Here is a 24,863-nt window from a genome sequence, read left to right on the forward strand (position 1 = left end):
AGTGGAAACAAAATAAAATAAATAAAGCAACAAAGAAAACAAAAAAAACTAAAAAAGTGTTTTCAAATTTGAAAACTAATGGCACTAACAGAAAGTTTATAATTTTTCTAAAACTAAAAGCAAAAAGAATTAAAAAATAAAGCAAAAAACAAAAGGAAATAAATAATGCAGAAAACAAAACAAAAAAACTAGAAAAAAATAGCAGTAATATTAAATAGCAGGAAAAAGAATGACTCAAAAATCAATTTTTATAGTAAAGTTATTCATAAACTAGTGATTCACACAAATTTTAGAAAATTCAAATTTAAACTATTCTAATTTTAAAACTAATGGCACTAACAGAAATTTTATAATTTTTGTGACCTAAAATAAAAAAGAAATCACTACAAAACTATAAGTATTTAGTTCTAAGTAGAAATGAAAAAAATAGCAAAGAAAAAAAATGCCACCTACTGGGCCACCACGGCCTGAATACGACTAGAAACCCAACCATGGGCCCGGATTCAGGCCCGCAGCAGGCCCATTAGGCCCACAAGCATTGCAGTGACAGATTAGGCCCGAAAGCCTGCAATTGAGAGGAGCTCGAGAGGGTGGGCGCAGCAGCGCTTATAAACCACTCCCGAGCCCTCTCAACTAGCGAGGTGAGACTAAACTTTTGGGCGCGGGGCAGCACAAGGCCATTGGTCCCGGTTGGTGGGAAGAACCGGGACCAAAGGGGGGCATTGGTCCCGGTTCGACGCACCAACCGAGACCAATGGACCCCTTTGGTCCCGGTTCGCCTCACCAACCGGGACCAATGGCTGGCACCAACCGGGACTAAAGGGGGGCATTGGTCCCGGGTTGAGCCACGAACCGGGACCAATACATTTCCTATATAACCAAACACTTAGGAATTTTCCCCCACCCGCCATTCTTCTCTCCAAACGCCGCCAGGCTGCTGCGTTGCTTCTCGACGCCGGCTGCCCCGACGTCGCCGTCGCCTCCCCTAGCCGCCCGAGGTCGCCGTCGCCGCCCGCTCGCCGTCGCCCGTGCCCTCGCCCGACGCCGTCGCCGATCGCCGCCCTGCCCCGACGCGCGTCGCGCGCCCCGGCCCGCCCGTCGCCGTCGCCCTGCCCCGCCCGTCGCCGTCGCCCCTGCCCCGCCCGTCGCCGTCGCCCCGGCCCGCCCGTCGACGTCGCCCTGCCCGTTGGTCCGGCCGGCGCCCCTCCCTTGTTTTTTATATATTATATATGCTTGTGTATATTGCCTCTTTGTGTATATATGTTCATATATGCAAAAGTTAGATTTAAATATTTAGAAAAGGATTATCTATATATGTTCTCTGATTTAGTACATTTTAGGTTACTTTCATTTTTAGAAAAGTTTTATATATTTAGGAGAGGAAAAAGGAAATAAGAAGAGGAAAAAGGAGAAGAAGAGGAGAGGAAGAAAAGGAAGAGGAGAAGAAGAAAGGAATAGAGGAGAAGAAGAAAAAATAGAATAATTCTATTTTTTCTTCTTCTCCTCTATTCCTTTCTTCTTCTCCTCTTTTTTTTCTTCTTTTTTTTCGATCTTCTCCTCTATTCCTTTCTTCTTCTCCTCTTTTTATGTCTTCTTCGTTTTCTTCAACACGAGGGGGGGGGGTCGATATAACCCCCTCCCGATAGGAAAGTTTTATATAGAAAGTTACAATTTTAGAAAAGTTTTATATATGCAAAAGTTACAATTTTAGAAAAAGAAGGATAGGAAAGAAGAAAATAAGAAGAGGAAAGAAAGAAGAAGAGGAGAGGAAAAGAAGAGGAGAAATAAATAAGAAGAAGAAAAAAGAAGAAAAAGAAGAGGAGAAGAAGAAAGGAATAGTGGAGAAGAAGAGAAAATAGAAGAAGAAAGGAATAGTGCTTCTATTTTCTCTTCTTCTCCACTATTCCTTTCTTCTTCTCCTCTTTTTTTTCTTCGATCTTCTCCTCTAGATATTCCTTTCTTCTTCTCCTCTTTTTTTTTTCTTCTTCTTCTTCTTCTTCTTAATTTTTATCGGGAACGAGGGTGTCGAGGATCGCCGAGGGGTCGAGGGTCGGGAACTAGGGTAGAGGGTCGAGGGTCGTTAAGGGGTCAAGGGTCGAGGGTTTCAGGGTCGAGGGTTCGAGGGTTCTATAGGGTCTAGGGATTGAGGGTCGAGGGTTCCAGGGTCGTCTAGGGGTCGAGGGTTCGAGGGGTCGAGGATCGCCGAGGGGTCGAGAGTTGTTTCCTTGTGTCAAAGTATTGAAGAAATCCATGGCTTCATCATTAGCCGGAAGTAACCAGGGCATGACGAAGTCCTCCAAAGTTATTTTGGAATGGTGTCCCGGATAGGATAATTTGCCTTTTTGTATGAATTTCAGCAAAGGCCTTCCAAATAACGATATTTGGAAGGTTCTTGCTGAACTTTGTACCAAAAAGCGAATTATCCTATCTGGGACTCCGTTCCAAAATAACTTTGGAGAGCTTCGTACCATCATGCACCTGTTACTTTCGCCTAATGATGAAGACATGGTTTTGTTGAATCCTTTGACACTAGGCAACCTCCCGACCCCTCGGCGATCCTCTCGAACATGAGAGGAAGAAGAGGATAAAAAAAGAAGAGGAAGAAGAAAAAAAAAGAGGGGAAGAAAGAATAGAGGAGTTCTTCTCCTCTATTCTTTCTTCTCCTCTTTTTTTTCTTCTTCTTCCTCTTTTTTTTATCGGGAACGAGGGTCGTCGAGGGACATAGATGTAGTGTCGTCGTTGTTGATATACCCCCTCCCGATAGCTTCAACACGTGGGGGGGGGTCGATATTACCCCCTCCTTGAAGCGTTCTCGAGGCCACCCCAAACCCTTAAAGCGTTGTCGAGGCCACCCTAAACCCTAGAGAAGCAGCGTCGAGGCCACTAATTAATATATATGATTCCTTACTATGATTAGCTAGCTAGTTCTACGTTTGCCACTAATATATCCATCTGTCATGTTTGAATAATAATTGCCATATTGTAAATATTTGTAGAAACTATGGACACCGCCTGAGACGAAGCAAAAGAAGCGTTGTTGAGGGACATAATCGCAGAAGGAAGTGATGTCGTCTCGTTCTTTCTCAACGACACTGATGGTCTGGAAGGAGAGGGTAAAGAAGCTGGCTCCGGTGACCTAATGCCGATGCAAGAAGAAGAACATGAGGACGGCTCCGGTGACCCAATGCCGGTGCAAGAAGGAGACCGTGATGACGGCTCCGGTGACCGAACCGAGTCCGGCCAGGTATATATATTAGTTAATCCTGTGGTGACTAGCTAATTAATGCATTCATTGTTTTGGTATGTACACATATTAATTGAGTCTTTGTTCTTTTTTCTAGCCCTTCGGATCGAGCACAACTGAGGTAAAGAGACGAGGCCCGAAGAAAAAGTTGAGCTCGGATGAAAGGTTTGAGATCATAGCAATCGCGCCCGACGGCCAACTGATTGAACCCATCCGAACAAAGAACGCATTTGTTGCTCAGTGCGGGGTTCTGGTTAGGGACAAGATCCCAATCAGCATCCAGCAATGGTTAAAGCCGGCTACAGAAGACCCTGAGGTGTCTTACGTCAATGATATGCAGAAAAATGATCTTTGGACTGAGCTGAAGTCAAATTTCACCCTACCCCCAGAGGATGATCCGGAGAAGCCAGTTAAAGAGCAATTAATCAAGTCTTTTGCTCTTAAGAGGATGGCAGACCTATTCAGGAGGTGGAAGAAAGAGCTGAATAGGTTTGTCGAGAAAAAAGAGACACCAGAATTCAAGGGCAGATATTAGAAGATCAGAGATCACTGGCCCGCATTTGTGGCCAACAAGACATCGGAAAAGAGTAAGAAGATGTCGGCGACAAACAAGATAAATGCTGCGAAGAAGAAGCTTCACCATCGCACGGGGTCAGGTGGCTACCTCGTAGCCCGGCCTAAGTGGGCCAAGCTTGAGAATGATCTGGTTGAAAAAGGGATCGAACCAGAGACAATGAACTGGCCAGACCGTTGCCGGACTTGGTTCTTCGAGGCTGGCAGAACCTTGGACCCTGTAACAGGGAAGTGCATTTGGACAGACAAGCAACTTGACATACCCTTGAAGAAGCTTTGGTACTATATCGCTGCAGCGCAGAAAGGGACGTTCCTTCCAGACAGAGAGAACGACGAGCTCACAGAGGCCCTCGGAAATCCTGAGCACCCTGGATGGACACGAGGCACGCCAGGCTCCATTCCGTGGAAGGCTGGGTTTCCGGACGCAGGCGGTTACAAAAGCCACGAGAGGAGGAAAAAATTGCAGCAGACCGGACTGCAGGCGCTGCATGCAAGGGTACAAGCGATAGAGGAACGAGAAGCAAATCGCAGCGAACGACTTGCCGAAGCTTCCCCTGAAGCTACCCCGCCATCTCAGCGGAGAAGCAGCATGGCTTCCACCGAGCTGCTTTAGCCGGAGCTTGTCTTGACGGCTCCTGCCAGCTATCCCGTGGATGCTATCACGGAGGCTCAAAATTGCCACCTTATGACGCAATGGATTAATATGAAGGTCAAGGCGGCTGTTGGCTCTGTTTTTCCTAATGAACCCGGCGCAACTTTTCACTGCCGACCGATTCCAGAAGGATGTGCTAAGGTGATGGTGGATGAAATAACGGAGGGATTTGAGGACCTCCCGCTTGACCACCCTACCGGAGAAGGGGAGACTCGGCTGGGTTCTTCTCTGAAGACTCCATGCCTATGGCGGAAGGAGCTCATCAACCTTCCGAACTGGACGCCTCCGCCTCCTCCTCCTCCTCCGGCGAGTCAGGGCACTCCGCCTCCTCCACCGCCTCCTCCTCCAGCGAGTGACGATCAGGGCCCTCGGCCGGCTCCTTCTCCGGCGCGTGGCGGCACTCCGCCTCCTTCTCCGCCTGCGCCGGCGCGCTCGAGCAGCCAGCCTCCTCCTTCTCCGCCTCGTCAGCAAGGGCGGAAGAGACCCGTCGCCGCTTCGGCAGCTGCTCCGGCGTGTCGTAGTCCTTCTCCTCCGCCTCGTAAGCAAGTCAAGAAGACATCCGCTCCGTCTGTTCGGCCGGCGTCTAGCAGTACAGCCAGAGGCGGGAGGACATACAGATTCGGTCCTTCTCTGAAGAGTCCACAGAAGTTACCATACGAGAGGACCCCGGAGGAGAATGCGAAGATCGCGCGAACCGAAGTGGATGACTGGTTTCCAGGGTTGAAAGCAAAGAGACATCCACCTCCGGAGGAGAAGGTAGATCCGGTGAAAGTGAAGCGCACTCTGGCTGCCCTGGCAAAACCACCCAAATCTCCGCCGAAAGGCAACTATGAGCGCATTATTGCAAAGACATGGGTCGAAGCGGAGCGGTCGGGAAGTACAGTCAGTGATCAAAGGCTGAAAGAACGACGAGCAGCTGGGAAACAAATTGCCCAGCTCGGCGAACAAGCGAAGCAATCGTGCCCCCCGCTCAAGGTGCCTAGCGACATCGTCGATCCGAGGATGGTGCCCGGTTATTGCAATGTTGACGATTACCTGCCCGACAATGTACATTATGATCCCATGGAGGTGCAGATACACAGATACGAGTACGGTAAGCCTCTCGTCAAAGATGAAAAATCTTTAACAACGATGATGCAAAGATTGCATGATTGGTACTTGAAAATCTACAGAGAGTCTGGGGGGAGGAGTACTTTGTATGCGAGAGTTAAACCGGAGCATGACCTCGTTGGAATTGAACTGTTGCCTATTCCATTTGAGGAGTTCTATCAGTTTTTCAATCAATTGGCCCTCGATAAAACAACGGTCACCTGCTACTGTCTGTAAGTACTACTACTTCTGTCATTAAGTCTCTCTATATAACTCATCTCTTTCATTGCATGTATTTATAATTATCCTCACTATATTATGCAGATTGAAGATCGCCGAATTGAAGAAAAGACAAATCGGTGATATTGGGTTCGTTAACACATATTTCATAGATGCAACTGAGGTTGAACATCGTCCCGAAGATACCGAGGCCAACTAGCTACGATCATTCAAAATAAATGAAAACAAAGATATAATACTCTTTCCTTACAACTTCAAGTGAGTGTTACTGTCTTGTGCATATTCGGTTTCCCTTATATATTAGTCCAGATTATAGTAATGTAATTGATGAGTTATGCATGCGTGCGCAGGTACCACTATATTCTCCTAGAGATTAAGCTTGAGCAGGGAGTAGTAACTGTCTTGGACTCTAAACGAAAAGATCCCCAGGAGTATGCGGACATGACTGAAATCCTCAAGAAGTAAGTTAAATCGATCATTATCCACCATATCAGCAACACAAATTCACCAGAAAAGTTTCGGGACTGCCGAAGGAGTTGGAATTTAGACACCCGAAAGTAAGTACTATAGTAGCATGTTCCGCGCATCTCCTAGTGATTCAAGCGCTAGTTTCATCAATACCATTTAGCATTCTTGCTTATCAGTTTGATTGACCTCTATTTTTTGTAAAGTGGTTGTGGCAGGAATAAGGGAATGATTTCTGTGGATACTACGTCTGCGAGTCCATCCGCCACACGACCTGTGAGCGGGGCGGGTACTCTGACGAACAATATGAAGTGCGTAAATAACAATATTCACAATTTTATTTTATTACAATCATTTGTGTTGAGTTTCATTCATTCATATATATATATATATGTATTGACCCCCTTCTTCAAATTAGATGTTTCGGAAGCGGGATGAACTCCTAGCACCAGCTCGCATGCGAGAAATTCAAGAGGAATTTGCGGCATTCTTTCTTGACCACGTGATCGCTGAAGACGGAGAATACTATGTGGACCATGCGTCCGTATGATTATATTTGTAAGAGATAATTATTGTATATATGTAGCCGGTAGTGTCGGATAGATATACCAGAACTTGTTGTTCGACCAATCTCTCGGAGAAGGAGAGGTGGTCGATATCACTTCTCTCTGTATGCATATATGTTCATGCATGACATCTTCGGTTTCCTTCGTTTGCTTACTAGCTATCTAGCGTGTCTAGTCCTCTCTATACGTATGTATAGTACGTAGCGTCGACCAAGCACGGACATAAGAGATGACACTTCTCTCTATTAATTATAGCTAGCTAACACAATATATGAAACACCTAAATTAACCCCCAAAACCCCCAACCCCCCCCCCTCCCTTAAAAAAACAAAAACCCCAGTCACAGAAATGCTGACGCGTGGAGGCCTATTGGTCCCGGTTGATGGAACCAACCGGTACCAAAGGCCCTCCTGCCCGGGCTCAGCGCGCAGGACACATGGAGGCCCATCTGTCCCGGTTCTGGTTAGAACCGGGACTAAAGGGTCAGGGCATTAGTAACAACCCTTTAGTCCCGGTTCTGGAACCGGGACAAAAGGCCCTTATGAGCCGGGACAATAGGCCCGTTTTCTACTAGTGAATGCAACCAGATCTGAATAAATTTCATCGTACTGAATTTGGACGATTATCAAGAATAAATTGTGTAGCAAGATCAGTAATGAGTGGTTCAATGACTTGATGATATGTTACACCTAGCGGGAGTTAGTCAAGTCAGTTGATGGTATTATTCCAACATTTGCTGCAATGAAGTCTCGGAAAGGGCATTTGCCTCGTCATTTTCTTTAGCGCATTATTGGTATGTTCCATCTGACTTGTGATTTTCTTTAGCGCACTATTGGTATGTTTCATCTAACCATCTCTATTTTTGCAGGCTTTTTATTTTGAATATATTCACATGTCGCAACTAGATTTATTGAATTACAAATCCATTTTTCTTATCTTGTAGTGTCTTCTAGGACTTTGGTAACATGGCGAGTTTGCCTCTATGGAAGTTTGTTATGTCTTTCTTTTGGCAAAATGAACAAGTGAGAGAGGCTTTTGAACATGGTGGAAGAAATTGCACAATGACATCTGGTATGGATAGCTTTACTTTTATTGGCAACATGGCGAGTTTGCCTCTATGCAAGGCTAATTTTATGTCTTCTGTTGTCAAGTCTCAATCTAAGAAACTTCATTTTTGTTAGACTATTATGTTAAGGTTTTCACTTAGTTATTAATGCAAATGTTTGGTTTGGGACTTCTTTGCTACTCCCTCCGTTCCAAATTACTCGTCGCAGAAATGGATGTATCTAGAACTAAAATACATCTAGATACATCCATATCTACGACAAGTAATTCGGAACGGAGGGAGTATATATATTATATGTAGTGTATGAATATCCGGTTGTTTATTTCTATACTAGTAAGCTTGCACGTGCAATGCACGTCTTATTCGAGTTTAAAATTTGAATATGAACATGTTTAAATTTCAATCCACATATAGCTACTTTAAGTTCCTTGCATATACTATGCCAGTTTAAATCAAGGTAGGATCCAGTACTTCGCAAATTGCGAACTTGCCTAAAGCTTAATTATATTGAGATTAAACCCATTGACGTAAATTTCTCTCCTGATGAGTCAATGCATACCTATTTAATTTCATACGCTTATAGGTGGATACAAGATCAGCATCAAAGGCAATCTACCCCTTACTGGTCTTACGCACACATATGAGCTCTCAAAATTCTGGATTTCGCTGTCATCTATCATATCACTACAATCTAAACACCATGAAGAAAGAGATAATGCCAAGGCAACAATTATTCGTATCTTGCATGGCTTGGGTCCTTACAAGGCTACTTCCTTTCAGCTCGAGTCCATGGGTGCTAAGCCAACCAATTCATCAAGCAAAACCTGCATTTTCATGTGCTTCCACAAAATGCAATGCAAACTTAGCGGTGATCATTAAGGGCAACCCAAAAAGGAAAAGATAAAAATTCAAAGTATATATGCATTGAAAATATAAGGAAGCGAGCCCTTGCTCTACAACCAGGGGGGGGGGGGGGGGGGTACTCAGAGCATTAGCAATATTTTCGTTACAGGAATAAAAAACTTCAAGATATGAAATCAGCATCAATTATGCTGATCTGTAAAGCTTTTGATATGCTAGTAAGCTTGCACCTGAATTTCACGTGTGTCTAGATAAAATATCCTTTTATTTTGCGGGGAGTATAGATAGAATATCCAATTGTAAAAGTCAAAAATATTACCAATGAATGTGCATTTGAGGTTTCAGAAAAGCTATAATTAATAAAATTTATACTTTGTAGTACTGCCAAAGTTTATTTCGTTCATTTCCTGACTGATGACAATAGGAGTCATCCATTCTCTGCCAAAGTTGTATTTGCGCGACTCTCAAAAAAAAAGTTTCTGCAGTTTTGGCATGCCGTACCCTGAATTCATTGCATACATGCAGCTCTCCACTTATGCCTACTGCATAGTATATCCATTTTACCACTGTTCGCCAAAATTTAGTTTTAGTAACTCCACTGTTAAATGTGAAGTTAACCAGCATGGATTTTTTTTACATAAGAGAGATTCTGCATCTAGCTTCAACCTTCGGCTCAGTTACAGATTAATAACAGTACCAACCACATGTATGCATAGAGGATGTGCAGGCCATTTAAGGACACTGTGTTTAGAAACGTGTTCCTACACTACAGAATGAACTTGCCAAAGCTGCGTGATAAAACAGAGAAACCCAAATGCACACATGAACGATGAGTAAGTTTCCGCATTAGTGGCACGATGATAAAACAGGCAACAGTTCAGACCACTTTTACCAGGTCCGAATTCATAATTCAATTCAGTGCATACATGCAGCTCTATGCAAGTATATAAGGTTGCAATCAAGAGAATTCCTAATGACATTGGAAAGCAAACAGGGTAATAAGGTACAAATGCACAAAAGACTATGCTAACCAAGAACAACATGGGCAGCTAAGCTCTTCGGAATTCACAAGGCACAGCCAATAAATTAATGCACTCCAAATGATGATCGATCAGTACATTGGATAATTATAGTCAAGCATGATTTTGGTTTTATTTCAGAAAATAAGCTAATCAAGCACAGCAAAGCCTGCTGTTCACAATTCTAAAAACAAGATAATCCAACAACATGACAGACCAACTAAGCTGATGATGACAACTGACAATGCATGGATCTAGTCGTACACGACGAGCTTCTGGTACTCTTCGCCAGCGATGGCCTCAGGGTTCACCACCCCATCGTTCTTCAGAAAGATCTTGCGGAAGTTCTTGGAGAAGCCGCTCACCATGGCCACCCCTGGCTGGGTCGACGTCACCAGCGTCGACTGCGAGTCACGCAGGTTCCAGAAGATGATGCGGGGCACCACGTCGCCGTAGCCAGCGTCCCTGAACTATTTGCAGATCACCTCGTAGTCAGTCTCCCACACGGAACAGACTCCCGCCGGCTGTAGTAGTAGTAGGCGTAGGCGCTCCCAGACAGGAAATACACTTTGGTTCCTGGTTGTATATGCACCCTATATAGGAATTTTTTAATTTTTTAATAAAAAGTCAAAATAGGTAAGAACTATTTTGACAAAAGACTTGACTTATTTTTGCACTGATATGTAAATGTCGATGAAAAACAACAAAAGTTGACCTTAAGCAAAAAAGACAAAATTTATTTGCTACTATAGGTCACTATTCACACTATTTTAGCCAAAAAAATTTCTTTTTCAAAAAGAAGTCAAAAGGATTTTTTTTTTGTGGATTTTATTTCTCACGAGTACAATAGAAGGTCAAGTTTATTTCAAAAATATTTTCAGGAATTTTTGACTTTTTGTTGAATTACTAAAAAAAATTCCCATATAAGGTGCATATGTCCCAATAGACCAAAAGTTCCCCTCCCTCCCAGACGCCATATTGAACTCTATGTCGCTGTACACGAAGTCACGAACACGGTCCTGATCATCTTCTCCGGCGCCAGACACGCCTACTCGCCTCCACCGCCGTGCGGAGGATCTGGTCGAACACCCCCTGGAAGTTGGTGCTCCCGCCCCAGTGCATGTGTCGCACGAAGTGCATCTTCTGGCGGGTTCTCGCTGAAGGTGATCACCTTGTTGGCTGAGCTCCGAGGTGAGCACGCCCAGCGCGATGCACACCTCCATCGGGGTGCCGCTCATGCTCGCGGACACGTCGCAGACTGAGATGCAGTTGCGCAGCGACCCCTTGGAACGGAGGTTGTCCACCATGCGGCGGCACTTCAGCTCCGACACATTGTCGTCCTGGCCGCGGTAGGCGGCCGCGGCGATCTCGTGGGGCAGGAGCGCGCCGGCCGCGATCTTGGCCTGGCCAGCCTCCACGTCCTCCAGGTACTTGTCGAAACGCTCCTCATCGTGCTTCTTGAAGAGGAACTTGTAGCGCCGCATGGCCACTGAGGCGACGCGGCTGTAGGGCAGCTCCGACCACCGCTGCGCGCTCATGTACACCTCCGGGAGCTCCAGCACCTTGCACAGCGGCACGAGCAGAGCACCTCGCGGCGGAGGCGGTGTAGGGCGCGGTACGCATAGTGCCCATCCGGGAGCTGGGTGAGCTCGGGGTCCGAGTCGCGGGAAGAGGTGGCGGACGATGGCCTCGCAGAGCAGCGTGGTACGGTCGAAGGACGAGCCTGGCGTGGGGCACCACTTGGCGGCGAGCCCGATCTTCCTCTTTTTGCCGCCGGAGGCCAGCTGCTGGAGGTCCAAGGTGAGGAGCGAGGCGAAGAAGTCGAAGACGGCGTCGAACAGGAAGCGGTAGGCACGGTCGCCGTAGTACGTCTCCAACGACTGCACGGCAAGCTTGGCAACCGTGCGTACCTTCTTCGACATCCGCCGCGCCTTACTCGCCGCCGTCGTCTTCTTCTGGTCCACCTCCATCGCTTCCAGCTTCTGCACCTCCGCAGGCTCCTGGACCGGGACAACCTCCACGTGCTTGCTGCCCTTGCCGGCCTTGAGAGCGCGGCGGAGAGGAAGTCACCGAAGGTGGCCTTGGCAGTCATGGGGGCGAGCTCGCGGGCGCGCTTGCGGCCGGCGAGCCTAGCCCGCAAGTCCTCCTGTTGGTTGGCGAGGCCCTTGGCCTTCCTGCGCACCTTGTCAGCCACGGCGCCGGCCTTGGCGAACGCGCGCACGTCGGGGCCGTGGAGGAGGCGGAACAGCAGCTCGGGGAAGTCCTTGAGGTAGCTGAACTCGGCGAGCGCGACCGCGGCGATGTTGCAGGCGAGCGTGCGCGGGTGCTGCTCGTGCATCCAGAGCGCGGCGACGTAGAAGCCCTCCTTGTCCGACTTGCCATGAGCGCGTCCTGCTCCGTCTACCCCTCAAGCGGATCCACAGCAGGTCGCGTGATGGTGCCGGTTTTCTGAGGCGGGCCAGGCGGCGGCCATGAAGAGCATGTGGGAGGTGCGGGCAGGGCAAGAGCACACAAGGAGAAGAGAATGGTGGTGGCAGGGAAGGGGCTTGGTGGGGGTGGGGGACAAAACGACCTGGTGGTTTGCGAGAGGAACTGGGGATCGTGGGCGGGCCTATGGTGGGAAGGGTATCGGGTGTTCTGCCTAGACAGGGTCTTTTTTTTGGTATAAGCTAATCGTGGTAATAACCAATGACAGTGGTGCGTAATTAGAGTGTCAAACGCGTTTGATGCTATGAGACGATTTGGACCATCAGATCAACATGTTTTAATGGTTGAGATGATTTAGTTCTCCGCCTTTTCGTGCTTTTATATGGGTAGTAGATAGATAGTAGATTATACACTTAGGCTCAACTTGCCCAGGCTCCACAAAAATTCTGGCTTCGCCACTGCTTACACCTGTTGAAGATGTCGTGACTGATGTGTAGGCCCAATGGCGATTTGCCTCCGAATGTTCTCTCCTGCCAAACACATGCTCTGCTCTTGCCTCGGGAAATGGAGTTCACATAGTTCAGCAACCGTTGGAACTGCAATATTGTACTGCACTCCTTGCATTATCATATTATATGGTTCCTGGGAAATAGTGCCAGGGAATTAGATTAGGGCATCTCTATATCGATCCTAAAAAGTAGGGGAGGACGTGGATTGTTGAGTATAATGTTTATTAGGAAAGATGAGATAGATTAAGATTTGTTCTGGCTTGTTTTGTACTCTAAGTAGATATTGTACTTTTATATATATGCCCACGAGGCTTAAGCAATACAACAAACTATTCCATCAAATTATTCTATCCCTTCTAACATGGTATCTATCATAAGTCAATCCTAAACCTTAGCCGCCGCCGCTTCCACACCCGCCCGCCGTCCCCGAAGCGGGCGACCTCCATGACCGCCGCCAGGGGCCGCGTCGCCCGTACCTAGGATTCGTCCGCCGGTCGTGTTGACCGGATGTTCTAGATAGTATTTTCTCCGAGCTCTACTTCGGGGTTTTCTCTCTCCCGCCGGTCATTTTGATCGCTCGGTTTCTTTTTGATTTTCCAATCTATTCATGATCGGTTTGCGTCACCCACCACCGCCGTCGACTCCGAGCGCCTCTACTCCGACCCCGGCGCGACCAGCCGGCCTCTCCTTCGACCCGGCGTCCACGCGCGACGAGGCGGCCCGTCTGGGCCAGCCGTCGTCCGCACGTCAATCCGCCCGTCGCCCTACTCCGGCCGTCACCACCCTGCTCCGACCGGGACACCTCCATCATCCCGACCCGGCGGCCTCGCGCTATGCGACGGCCAATCATAGTTGTCGCTCGCACGCCGGCCCGTCCATCGATCCACATCACCCGCCTTCGCCGCGTCTGCACGGCGGCCCGGCGGTCTACCTCGCCGGCCTCGTCCTCGGCTGCATCGGGACTACTGCGTCAGGCTCGTCGGCTACCTCAACTCGGGCCGCTGCTCCGTTGGTCGCTCGGGCCTCGCTGTCCGGGCGCCGACGTTGCTTTGGCAGCCCGGGTGCCGGTGCTGACAAGCTCGTCCACACGACGTCCCACGCCATCTGTCGTCGCCGGCTTCATTTCAGACTCCGCGGTCACCACACATCCACCAAGCGGTGTCCCCGACCTCGCGCGCGATCGGCTTGATCGCCTGCTCGCCGCCACGATCCGCCTTATCTCCGCTGCGCAACCGACCTGGCCCGTCGGTTACGCGCGCCTCCGCAGGTCCCTTGAAGATCATCCCCGAGTTTAGCGCGCCTCTCCACCGATCGAGCATCGGGCTGCCATTGTGTCGCCACGTCGGGCCGTAGCGCCGCCTCCCCGTGGTTCTCCTCGCGGCTGCATCGACTCGTGCGTCGCCGCTGCGTCGCCCCTTCGGGCTGTAGTGTCGCGATACGCGGTCCCCGCCGCCGCCCCGAGACCGTCCCCGCGGTCGCACCGAGTCGCGAACCGCCATTGTGTTGCCCCTTCGGGCCGCAGCATCGCGGCCCGCGGTCCCCGCCGCCGCCCAGAGGTCTTTCTGCCGTGGCGCCGGCCCGACTTCCGCCGCTGCGTCGCCCCCTCGGGCCTTAGCGCCGCGGCCCGCGGTCCGCTCCGCCGTTACAGTGCGTCGACCTCCCTGGTATGCGCCACGCCGTCTTCCTTGGCGCGGGAACGCCACTGTCCGCGCTGGTCTTCGTCACGCTCTCCGGGTTCTTCGCCTACTTCGAGCACCGCCGCCGCACTCCTAACCTCGGCGCCGCCGCTCTTCTTTGGCCGCCGCCGCTACCTTCGTAGCCGCCGCCGCCGCCCATCCACCCCCTTCGTCTTCGTCCAAGCACTAGCCCGTCGCCAGCGTCGTCGTCATCTACCCCAACCACTTCGTCTACTCCGACCACCGTTGGTGACATCGGCCCCGCGCCGATGGACGCCGCAATCGTCGTTGAGTTCTTCTCTGCTGGCCCCTCCGACTTCTCCGAAATGGCGTACAACTCGTGCGGGTCCCTCGTCTATGCATGCTCGGTGCTGGCAACACCGATGTGTGCCTTCATCCACGACGTGTCCCCGGGCCTGGCAAGCCTGGTCGGCGCTTCGTCAACTTCGTCTCCGTCCATCTACGCATGCCCGGTGCTGGCAACACCGGGGCGTGCCTTCGTCCACGATGTGTCCTCGGGCTTGGCAAACCCGCCACGACGCGTCGTCAACAACATTTTCTTCCCGGCGCACTCCTACTTCGACACCACTGCGCCCATGCTAACTCGGCGCCCTCTTGCGCCCGCGGCTCCACGGCGACTTCCTCGACACCGGCCACCCCGACTCGATATCGACCACGGCATTCTTCGCACGGCTACCTCGACCACGTCTCCACCACCCACGCTCTCGGCTACATCGACGAACGGCACAAAGGGCTACCGCCTGCTTGAGCAACCTCGTTGGTTTCCACTCCAGCAACGACTCCGCGATGCGTCGACAGTTACGACCGTGGGTGGTGTCCGTCGGCTTACCTTCAGATTTTTCTCCAGTCTCACCGTCTGCGTCGCTACCGTTGTGACTGCGGAGGGATGTTGAGTATAATGTTTATTAGAAAAGACAAGATAGACTAGGATTTGTTTTGGCTTGTCTTGTACTGCAAGTAGATGATTGTACTCTTATATATATGCCCACGAGGCTCAAGCAATACAACGAACTATTCCACCAAATCCTTCTCTCCCTTCTAACAAGGATGATGGTGACCACGCCCATGCACAGGATGCGCACGCCGTCGCCGACCATCACGCACAGGAGCACAGGGTAGCTGGGCTCCTGGAACGCGTCCCCAGCCACCCGGCGATGTCATCCGCGTGCGGCGGCGCCTCGCTGCCGAGCTCCTCGTACTGCGCGAGGTCGCGCCACACGGTGCGCAGCAGGATGACGAGTGCGATGGCCGCGAGGAACACCACCACCACGATGGAGTTGAGGATGGAGAACCAGAACACCTGGGCGCCGCCCATCTCGAGGTACCGTCCCAGCGCGACGGCCACTCTACGGCGCTCTCCACAGAGGCCATCTCGTACGAGAAGGCTAGCGGCCTGTTGCCTGCACGCGCATGCCCACCACAGAAGGGCATCAAGACCTCGTACATTGGCCGTGGCGCCGGCGTGCCAGCGGCAGTGCGCAACGACGGTGTACCCATCACCACGGCCTCGGCCCCTGGAGCCTGGATATAATTAACCTGACAAGCTCGGACGCGTCAGCGGTGGCCATGAAGGCCTCCACCCTGGCGGTGTCGTTCTTCTGCTTGTTGACAAGAACCGTGAGCTTGAGGTGGTTGTATACGTACTGCCTCAGCTTCCGTATGCCGGCAAGGTTAGCGGCGAGGCCGGTGGTCGCCGTCGTCGACAAAGGAGTTTCACGTGAGTCACCGGCCGGCCACAAGAAGGTCTTTGCTTGAAAAACTACTCCCTTTATTTTTGTATACATGACCACTATGAAAAACACATTTTGCATCTATACAAGGTCACCAACAATATTCGAGACAAATATTAATGACATTTCCTGGTACTAATAATCCATCATTTAATTACTAGCATGCATGTAATGGATGATAATGACATGCTCATCTACTTCCTCCCTCACGGCCACTAAGTTTCTTCTAATGTGCATGCACCCTATTAATTAAGTCGGTAACCGAGAAAACAAATTGGCTTGTAAAGCACATATTAATTTTTATCTTGGTACCTGTAATGTAAGTTTGTGGCCTTGTATATAAAAATGGAGGGAGTAATATTCTCGAACGCCTCCAAACGAATTATATTTAGGGATTGGTTAGGTGCTGGAGGATAAATTATCTTCCTCTATATGTCTCAGGGGATTGGTTAGGTGCGACATAAGGGAGTAAAATAGAAATTATACTCCACGAATCGTATACTACGGCTACATCAATCAACACCCATAGTAGTTATACATGCATACACCATCAACATCATGGGCATGCGTACTAAGAATGGCCAAATGCGTACTAGCAGGATGGTAGTAGCAAGAGCAACTCTAGCAGATGCGTTATATCGCCATCGCCCTCGACATTTCCGGCCGTTTTACAGTTTTCAGCCTTTTTTGGGCACGAACTGGTGCCGTATAATTCTCCCGGCCTGTAAAAAAATATACAGGCGGCCCGCCCCCTTCATCGCTATATCTATGGGGTGGAGGCGTTTTAGGGTTCCTGTCCTGCATATTCTCCTCCCCCTTTGCCCCAATCCGTTCCCCTCCGTCGTCTCTTTTCGTTTCTTGAGATAGCTATTCGAAGCATTTTTTGCCCTCTCAAGTAGATCCATGGATGGAGGTGCTTGGGGACATGGGGGCCGTCGCGGGTCGCCGTCGCGCAAGCGCGCCCCGGCATGACGCATAGGCCTGCAGCTCCAGGAGGGCTGGCATCGAGCCATGGCGCTCCAAGCAGACACGCGAACGTGGCCGACTCTTCCGCAGCAACAGCCGGGGCGCATGGGATTGCTTCTTCGATCCAGCGCTTTTCCCGCACACGAAGAGGTGTCGGGAGGTGGACGAGGAGCTCTTGGCCGCGCAGAACGCGGTGGCGGCCGGAGAAGATGGCGTCGTCGAGCGGCTATAGGCGGAAAAGGAAGAGCACACATACGCCCATGCACGCTGGAGGTCGGCCGAGGCATTTAACTCGGTGTCAAGAACTGATTGGCTAGCCATCCCTAGGTTTAAACTAGTTGGATCTATGTTTTTATGCTATGTATATGTAAGATGAACTCCGATTGTGTTTAATCTTAAGTTCGTAGCGCAGTGTTTGGTAAGATGAACTCTGGTGGTGAGGTCTATGGTGCCCTAGTCCCAACTTAACCTTTTCATTTGTGGTTGGTAGGGTTGGCTATCCATCATCCAAAATATTATTACCTTTTGTGTTGATATTACATTTCCTTAAAACATATTTCAGCAATGTATTTATGTTGTGTATGCCTAGTACCCATGATTAAAGTTTTCACAAACTCACTCTCCAAAACCAAAATGCATTATCTATGTATTGTCTCATACTTTGCCACTAGTGGTAAATACAAGCGCATGTCAAACATTCCAAGTGTGTTCGATGCGTCCGAGAATAGAACTTTTCATACACAAACGACCTGGTCGCCCGGCTTCCTTGTTCTCTACAAGGAGTCTCACGCCGGGCGAGGTGTGTTGTGGCCACCATGGACTTATACCAATGCTCGAGGCTTCTCCTCAATAATGGGTTGATGGTTGAGTAAATAGTTGGGAGTGGCGCTAGAGGATGGACATTTTAGAAGAACTCGCCATTGTTGGCATTTTTCTACATTGTGTATGAGGATGTTTCCGCAAACATTGGTGCGGACTACTGCTGTGATGGCTGCTCCTCCTCGTTGCCGGAGGAGATGAAAATCTTCACCTTCTGTGCGGAGCTGCCCTCCGATGAGGACAACGGCCCCAGAGTTCGAGGACGGCACCACCAAGGTCCTCCGAAGCCACCCACTGTTCCGGAGCCACCGCCTAGCGCCGAGGCCAATGACTTGCCCATTGCCAAAGTTGTGGAGGAAGAGGGGAGGGTAGGAGGAGGATGTGCAGAGTGATGCAGTGGGTGCGATGTGAACGGCGCTGGAGCAATGCTTAAAGTCATGGCGAGACAATGCGAACGGACGGTCAACTGCATCAATGCGGTGCAGCGGTCTGCGTCTGTATTGAAGCGGTGGCTTCCGAGAGGTCGCGTCGATCAGCGCAGCCCTCCTGTCCCGTCACATAACGCGGCATCAATATAGGCCACTGCCTAGGCCGACATTGATGCGGATTGGGAAGCGGCACGTGCATCGGAAGAAAAGCGGAGGAGAGGCTGGTGGGGTTATTTGAAGGGACAGGGCAGTCAGGAGCGGATGTGGCAGCTGTCCGGACGTCCACAAAGTCCCCCAATTTGTCTCTGGTTTGCGTGAAAAAGTACACCCGGACTGCCAAGCAGGCCAGTATAGGAGCGTGTTGAATGGCAGAACACATCCAAACTGTGTCATCCGAACTGATACTGACGGTTTGATGGTTGGTGTTGAAGATGCCCTTATATAGGAAAGCGAAACAAGAAGGGAACACATGACCGGTCGATGCAACATGCCATTCCACGATGGATCTTGAAATGGGACCACCCATGCAAGGATGTATGGACGGAAGGGGAGGAGGCTACTCTAACGTGCTGCAGGGCACAGTTGGGCCACTGACATGTGGGTCCGAAAGCAAGTCGGCCCACCTGTTAGTGACCCAACTACACCCAGCAGTATGTCAGGGGAGCTGAGTCCGGACGGAAGGATGGTGCGGGAGCCATGGGGACTCACTCACATCCCATAACTCATTTCTCATCAATTTTCTCGTTTACTTGTACCAATTGTTGTGAGTTTGTCGAAAGACTGCGCCTCAAGTAACAATTCATAACTCCCAAATGATAAGGGAAGGAGTTTCTTTTTCACATGCACAAACTTGGCTCAGCTAGTATTCTCTCTCTCTCTCTCTCTCTCTCTCTCTCTCTCTCTCTCTCTCTCTCTCTCTCTCTCTCTCTCTCTGGCCTTGTCTTTTCTCACCAAAACCACCAAGCCCTCCTCATCTTTTATCTATCAAGTTCTGGCCGGCCGGGGTGCCATGTCATGCATGCATAAGATGTGCGTTGCTAGCTCTGCCTTCACTCACATGGCCTGTGCTTGCCAACAATAATATCTCCACTGATCCGGCAATGGGGCACCAGGGTACCCCACCACCATTCAATCTTCTCCGTTTTGGGCTCCCTTCTTTGCAAACTCACCACTTATAATCTGGAAATATGACAACTCACTAAATAATGCATTGCCATGCTGCATATGTCTAGCCTGTGTCCTGGTGGCGACTCCGACTTTCTATATGATGCAGCCTTCTGTTCCATGGCTAGATATATCGATGGAGATGGGCATGGCATGTGGTCCATTGTGTCGCTCATTGGTTAAGTCAGGTGACTTAAAACCAGTGACTTATAAGTCACGCCTGTTTGGTTGTCACCTGACTTATAAGTCACCTGACCACATCTTTTCATCTTGTTTTTTAATGTAAAAGTGATGGGACCCACACAAAAGGGGTGACTTATAAGTTTTAAGTTGGGATGGAGCAACTTATGACTTATAAGTTGGGGTGACTTATAAGTTGGATCCGTTTGGCAAAATAAATCACTTTTTTCATTTTTCGACTTATAAAATGGTGACTTATTTGAAACCAAACAAGCCCTTAGTTACATGGATAATGGCAAGCATGGATGTGAGATCCTCACACAAGTTGCATGCTTTAGGCCACGTGTATACTCCATATATTGTAGTCTCTAAAAACTAAAAAAAACTCAGAAACTGAGGAACACACACAGTGACACATGTACTACACTCGCAGTGAGAGAAACAAAATTTTTGGCTGCTCTACATGGAGACTAATATGCTTCTGTCATCATTTCACCGCTACATCGATAGGGGGAGTAAAGGACAGGGATCTACCCGTGACGTATTCCATGATGTGTTCAATCAATCTATCCATCCATCCTCCTCATGCATGGCCTACATTTATACACACACAGCGCATATGCATTGTCCAGTGTGCACTGAACTTCAGCCACCTCTCCGTTACCATCATCCATCCATTCAAGCACATCTAAGAAATTGAAAGTCAGAAACTGAAGAGGACACACGCAGTGACACATGTACTACACTCATAGTGTGTGTATGTTTTTGCCATCATTTCACGGCTAGATGGATAAGTGTGAGTAAAGGAGAGCGATCTGTACATCACGGATTTCCATGATGTGTTCAATCAATCTATCCACCCCCTCATGCATGGTCTATACACACACACACACATAGCAGATCACCTGTCGCACCTGCAGCCTTCGATCTGGCGCTGGATGTTGCGGCTGATGCGTCCGGATCTTCTGTGGCTGGATCTCCAGCTACAGAACCTAGCTCTCCTGAATCCTCTGTGGAGAGGTCTACAGCAGCACAAACAGCAGCACCCGTGCTCCCTCTTCGACATACAAGATCTCAGTCAAGCATTATAAAGGGAAAAAAGTACACCGATGGTACGGTCAGGTATGATAAAATCAAGCGTGCATTTTTTACTAGCACCGGTGAGCCAACTCATTTGCATGATGCCCTTGCTCATAAAGATTGGAAGAAGGCTATGGATAGTGAATATGATGCACTTGTTAAAAATAGAACTTGGCACTTAGTTCCACCAAGAAAGGGTGATAATGTGATTGATTGTAAGTGGGTTTATAAAATCAAAAGAAAGGCTGATGGCAGTATAGACAGATACAAGGCTAGACTAGTTGCAAAGGGTTTTTCAGCAAAGGTTTGGTATTGACTATGAGGATACTTTTAGTCCTATTATTAAAGCAGCTACTATTCGACTTGTTCTGTCTATTGCTGTTTTCAGAGGATGGAGTTTGCGGCAGCTAGATGTTCAGAACGCGTTTCTTCATGGTGTTCTTGAGGAAGAAGTGTTCATGCGGCAGCCACCAGGATATGTAAACAAAAGCACACCACATTATGTTTGCAAGTTGGATAAAGCTTTGTATGGGTTAAAACAGGCCCCAAGAGCCTGGTACTCAAGGTTGAATACACAGTTACAGAAACTTGGGTTTACACCATCAAAGACAGATACCTCATTATTCTTTTACAGTAAGAACAATATTACCATGTTTGTTCTTGTTTATGTTGATGATATAATTGTTGCTAGCTCCAATCCAGATGCCACTACTTGTCTACTCAAGGATCTGAAACTAGAGTTTGCTCTTAAGAACTTGGGAGATCTTCATTACTTTGTTGGAATTGAGGTCGAGAAGGTAAAAGATGGGATACTTCTTACACAGGAAAAATATACCACGGATATTCTCAGAAGGGTAGGTATGGAAAAGTGTATGTCTGTTAGTACACCCATCTCTACTTCAGAAAAACTTACTGTTGAAATTGGAGAAGTACTTGGATCAGAGGATGCAACGAATTATAGAAGTGTTGTAGGTGTATTACAGTATCTGACTGTTACACGTCCTGATATTTCCTACTCTGGGAACAAAGTATGTCAGTATTTACATGCTCCTACTACAGCTCATTGGACTACAGTAAAAAGGATTCTAAGGTATCTCAAATTTACAGAGGGACTTGGTCTTCAGATTGTCAAGTCTCCGTCTCTTCTTGTATCTGCCTATTCTGATGCAGACTGGGTAGGGTGTGCTGATGACAGGAGGTCCACGGGTGGCTTTGTTGTGTTTATGAGAACAAATCTTATGTCATGGAGTGCAAGAAAACAGGCTACAGTCTCAAGGTCAAGTACTGAGGCAGAGTATAAAGCTTTAGCAAATGCTACAGCTGAAGTGATGTGGATCCAGACATTGCTTCATGAACTTGGGATCAAAGTCCCACAAGCTGCAAGATTATGGTGTGACAACATTGGTGCAACCTATCTCTCCGCTAATCCTATTTTTCATGCACGTACAAAGCATATTGAGATCGATTTTCATTTTGTCAGAGAAAGAGTGGCACATAAATTGCTTGATATCAGGTTTATTCCAACAGGAGATCAACTTGCTGATGGCTTCACAAAGCCTCTCACAATGAGAAGGTTAGATGACTTCAAGTACAATCTCAACCTTGGTAAAATTCATGGGGTTTAGATTGAGGGGAGTGTTAGAGATATCTGTATATCTGTTTAAACTCTTTCTTTCTCCTTACTCTTTCTCTCTCGATCACCATCATCTGGACGCATCTTTGCGATAGTCCAAGACTTGTACGTCACGGCAGGCTTTGTCCTCTATCAATATAAACCACACGCGGCCCTACGGGGTAGATACGCTTCCATAATTCCTTACACTCATGATTGATGGACGGGACAAATGATCTTGCATGGATAAGGAGCCTGCGCGCACCTGCACGGCAGCCTCTGCTGTACTCATTGCACCACAAACTTGCATCTAGCACTGAGTTTCAGAACAGACACCGCTATCCACCCGAGAAAAGAAGTGAAAACCTCAACCTCCTTGTTCGGAAAGGTTAGGCTAAAAATCTGATCATGCACTTTGATTAGTTAACCACCACATGGCATTAACCACCACACGTCAGACCCAGCATAAACAAGATAGAAGTTTTTGCTACTGCTAGCTGCCGCTGGTCCACTACCACTACACACAATTCTTTCACTTTTGCTCTTCAGAGATTCATCTCTCCACTGTAGTCTGGTTGATCTCCATGGAGATGTGTTCTCTTTGTAGACAGAGGTGCGAAAAGGAGGACCCAGGAACAAAAATCAGTGCTAGAACAGGAGATGCATTCGAAATTAGTTTTGTAATGGGGTTTTTGACTTTGTCCAGAGGGAGGCACGCAGCCATTGTCCACTAGTAGAAAACAGGGCTTTGGTCACAGGGCAATATTCACATTAGTCCCGGTTAAGTCATGAACCGGGACTAATGTGAGCATTGGTCCCGGTTCGTGCGGCTAAGACATTTGTCCCGGTTCACCTGAGCCCTTTAGTCCCGGTTTAAGACATGAACCGGGACTAAAAGGTGCGATGCCCTTTAGTCCCGGTTTGTGTCTCAAACCGTGACTAAAGATTAGACCTTTAGTCCTGGTTTGAGACACGAACCGTGACTAAAGATTAGACCTTTAGTCCCGGTTTGAGACACGAACCGGGACTAAAGGGTGCGATGCCCTTTAGTCCCGGTTTGTGTCTCAAACCGGGACTAAAGATCCCATTTTCAAACTCTACCCCCCCCCTCCCCCGCCGTGGATCGCCTTTTTTGTTTTGAAAAAATCAAAAGAAAATGAAAAAAACTTTAAAAAATAAAATCCTTCGAGAGGTAGTTATCTTACTACATCTACTAGTTAGGAAAATTTTAAAACTTAAATTGGGACATGTTTTGCAAAAAGTGCAGGGAAAACGTAAATGGCTATAACTTTTGCATACGATGTCGGAAAAAAACGTATAATATATCAAAATGTTCAGCACGAAAATGCGCATCCGACTTTGACCGCTTACGGCCTGTTTGCAAATTTTTAGAATCCTCAAATTCTAAAAGGAAAAAAAGTTATGCTCAAATTTCAGTTTTTTTATTTTTCGTTAAATCTGGTCAAACTATGGTCAAACTACTTATTCAAGAAGTATTAGTGTTACTAAATAATTATTTCAGTTTTTTTGAATTTTGGTCAAATCTGGTCAAACTGTGGTCAAACAATGGTCAAACTACTTATTCAAGAAATATTAGTGTTACTAAATAATTATTTCAGTTTTTTTGAATTTTGGTCAAATCTGGTCAAACATTGGTCAAACTGTGGTCAAACTATTTATTCAAGAAATATTAGTGTTACTAAATAATTATTGTTTTTTAGAACAGTAGTTTCAAACTCAAACGGTGAAATGTGTGACTTCATGCTCAAGCTAAATTCCTAAGGGTTAATAGGCTTGACATCTTACTATTGTCAGGAAAACAACAAGTGCAGACTTGGAAACGAGGGAGAATAGAACCTGGAAGTTAAGCGTGCTCAGGCTGAAGTAGTGAGAGCATGGGTGACCGTTTGAAAAGTTAGATGATTTGGAATGATGAGGGGTGATTAGAGATTAGAGGTTAAATTGAGCAGTGATGAGTGGTGATTAGAGATTAGAGGTTAAAAAAAATCAGAAATTTGAAAATAAAAAAAATTCAAATTTTTTTTCAAAAAAATCATAAAATTTCCTATAGTACTAAAGGTGGACCTCCAGTCAGCGGCCACGTGGAGGGCCTTTAGTCTCGGTTCGTATAAGAACCGGGACTAAAGGGGAGGCTTTAGTAACAACCCTTTAGTCCCGGTTCCAGAACCGAGACTAAAGGCCCTTATGAACCGGAACTAAAGGCCCTTTATCTACTAGTAGTCCCATGTGGCCGTGGGCTGTAGCATGCATGCATGTCAGCGTTTTTAGAGCATCTCCAACCGTTGGCCCCCTAGGGGGCTCGATAAAGCGCCGCCTAGGGGTGACCCGGCAATAAAATCGGCTTGGGGCCGAACTGGTTCCCAGCCGTTGGCCTCAGGGTCGCCCCAGAAAGCTTTTTAATTTTTTTAAAAAGATATTCGGCTATTATTCGGCAAACGGGCATAAACTTCGACGA

At 48.1% G+C, this 24,863-nt stretch overlaps 1 pseudogene; it reads right to left on the bottom strand.

Moving 5' to 3' along the window:
* Nucleotides 1–10,029: 10,029 nt before the first annotated feature.
* On the bottom strand, nt 10,030–14,210 carry LOC125518241 (uncharacterized; annotated as a pseudogene).
* Between the last annotated feature and the right edge of the window lie 10,653 nt (nt 14,211–24,863).

Source organism: Triticum urartu, chromosome 7A (assembly GCF_056163025.1).
Source record: "Triticum urartu cultivar PI428250 chromosome 7A, HENAU_Tu73, whole genome shotgun sequence".
Classification (NCBI taxonomy): Eukaryota; Viridiplantae; Streptophyta; class Magnoliopsida; order Poales; family Poaceae; genus Triticum; species Triticum urartu.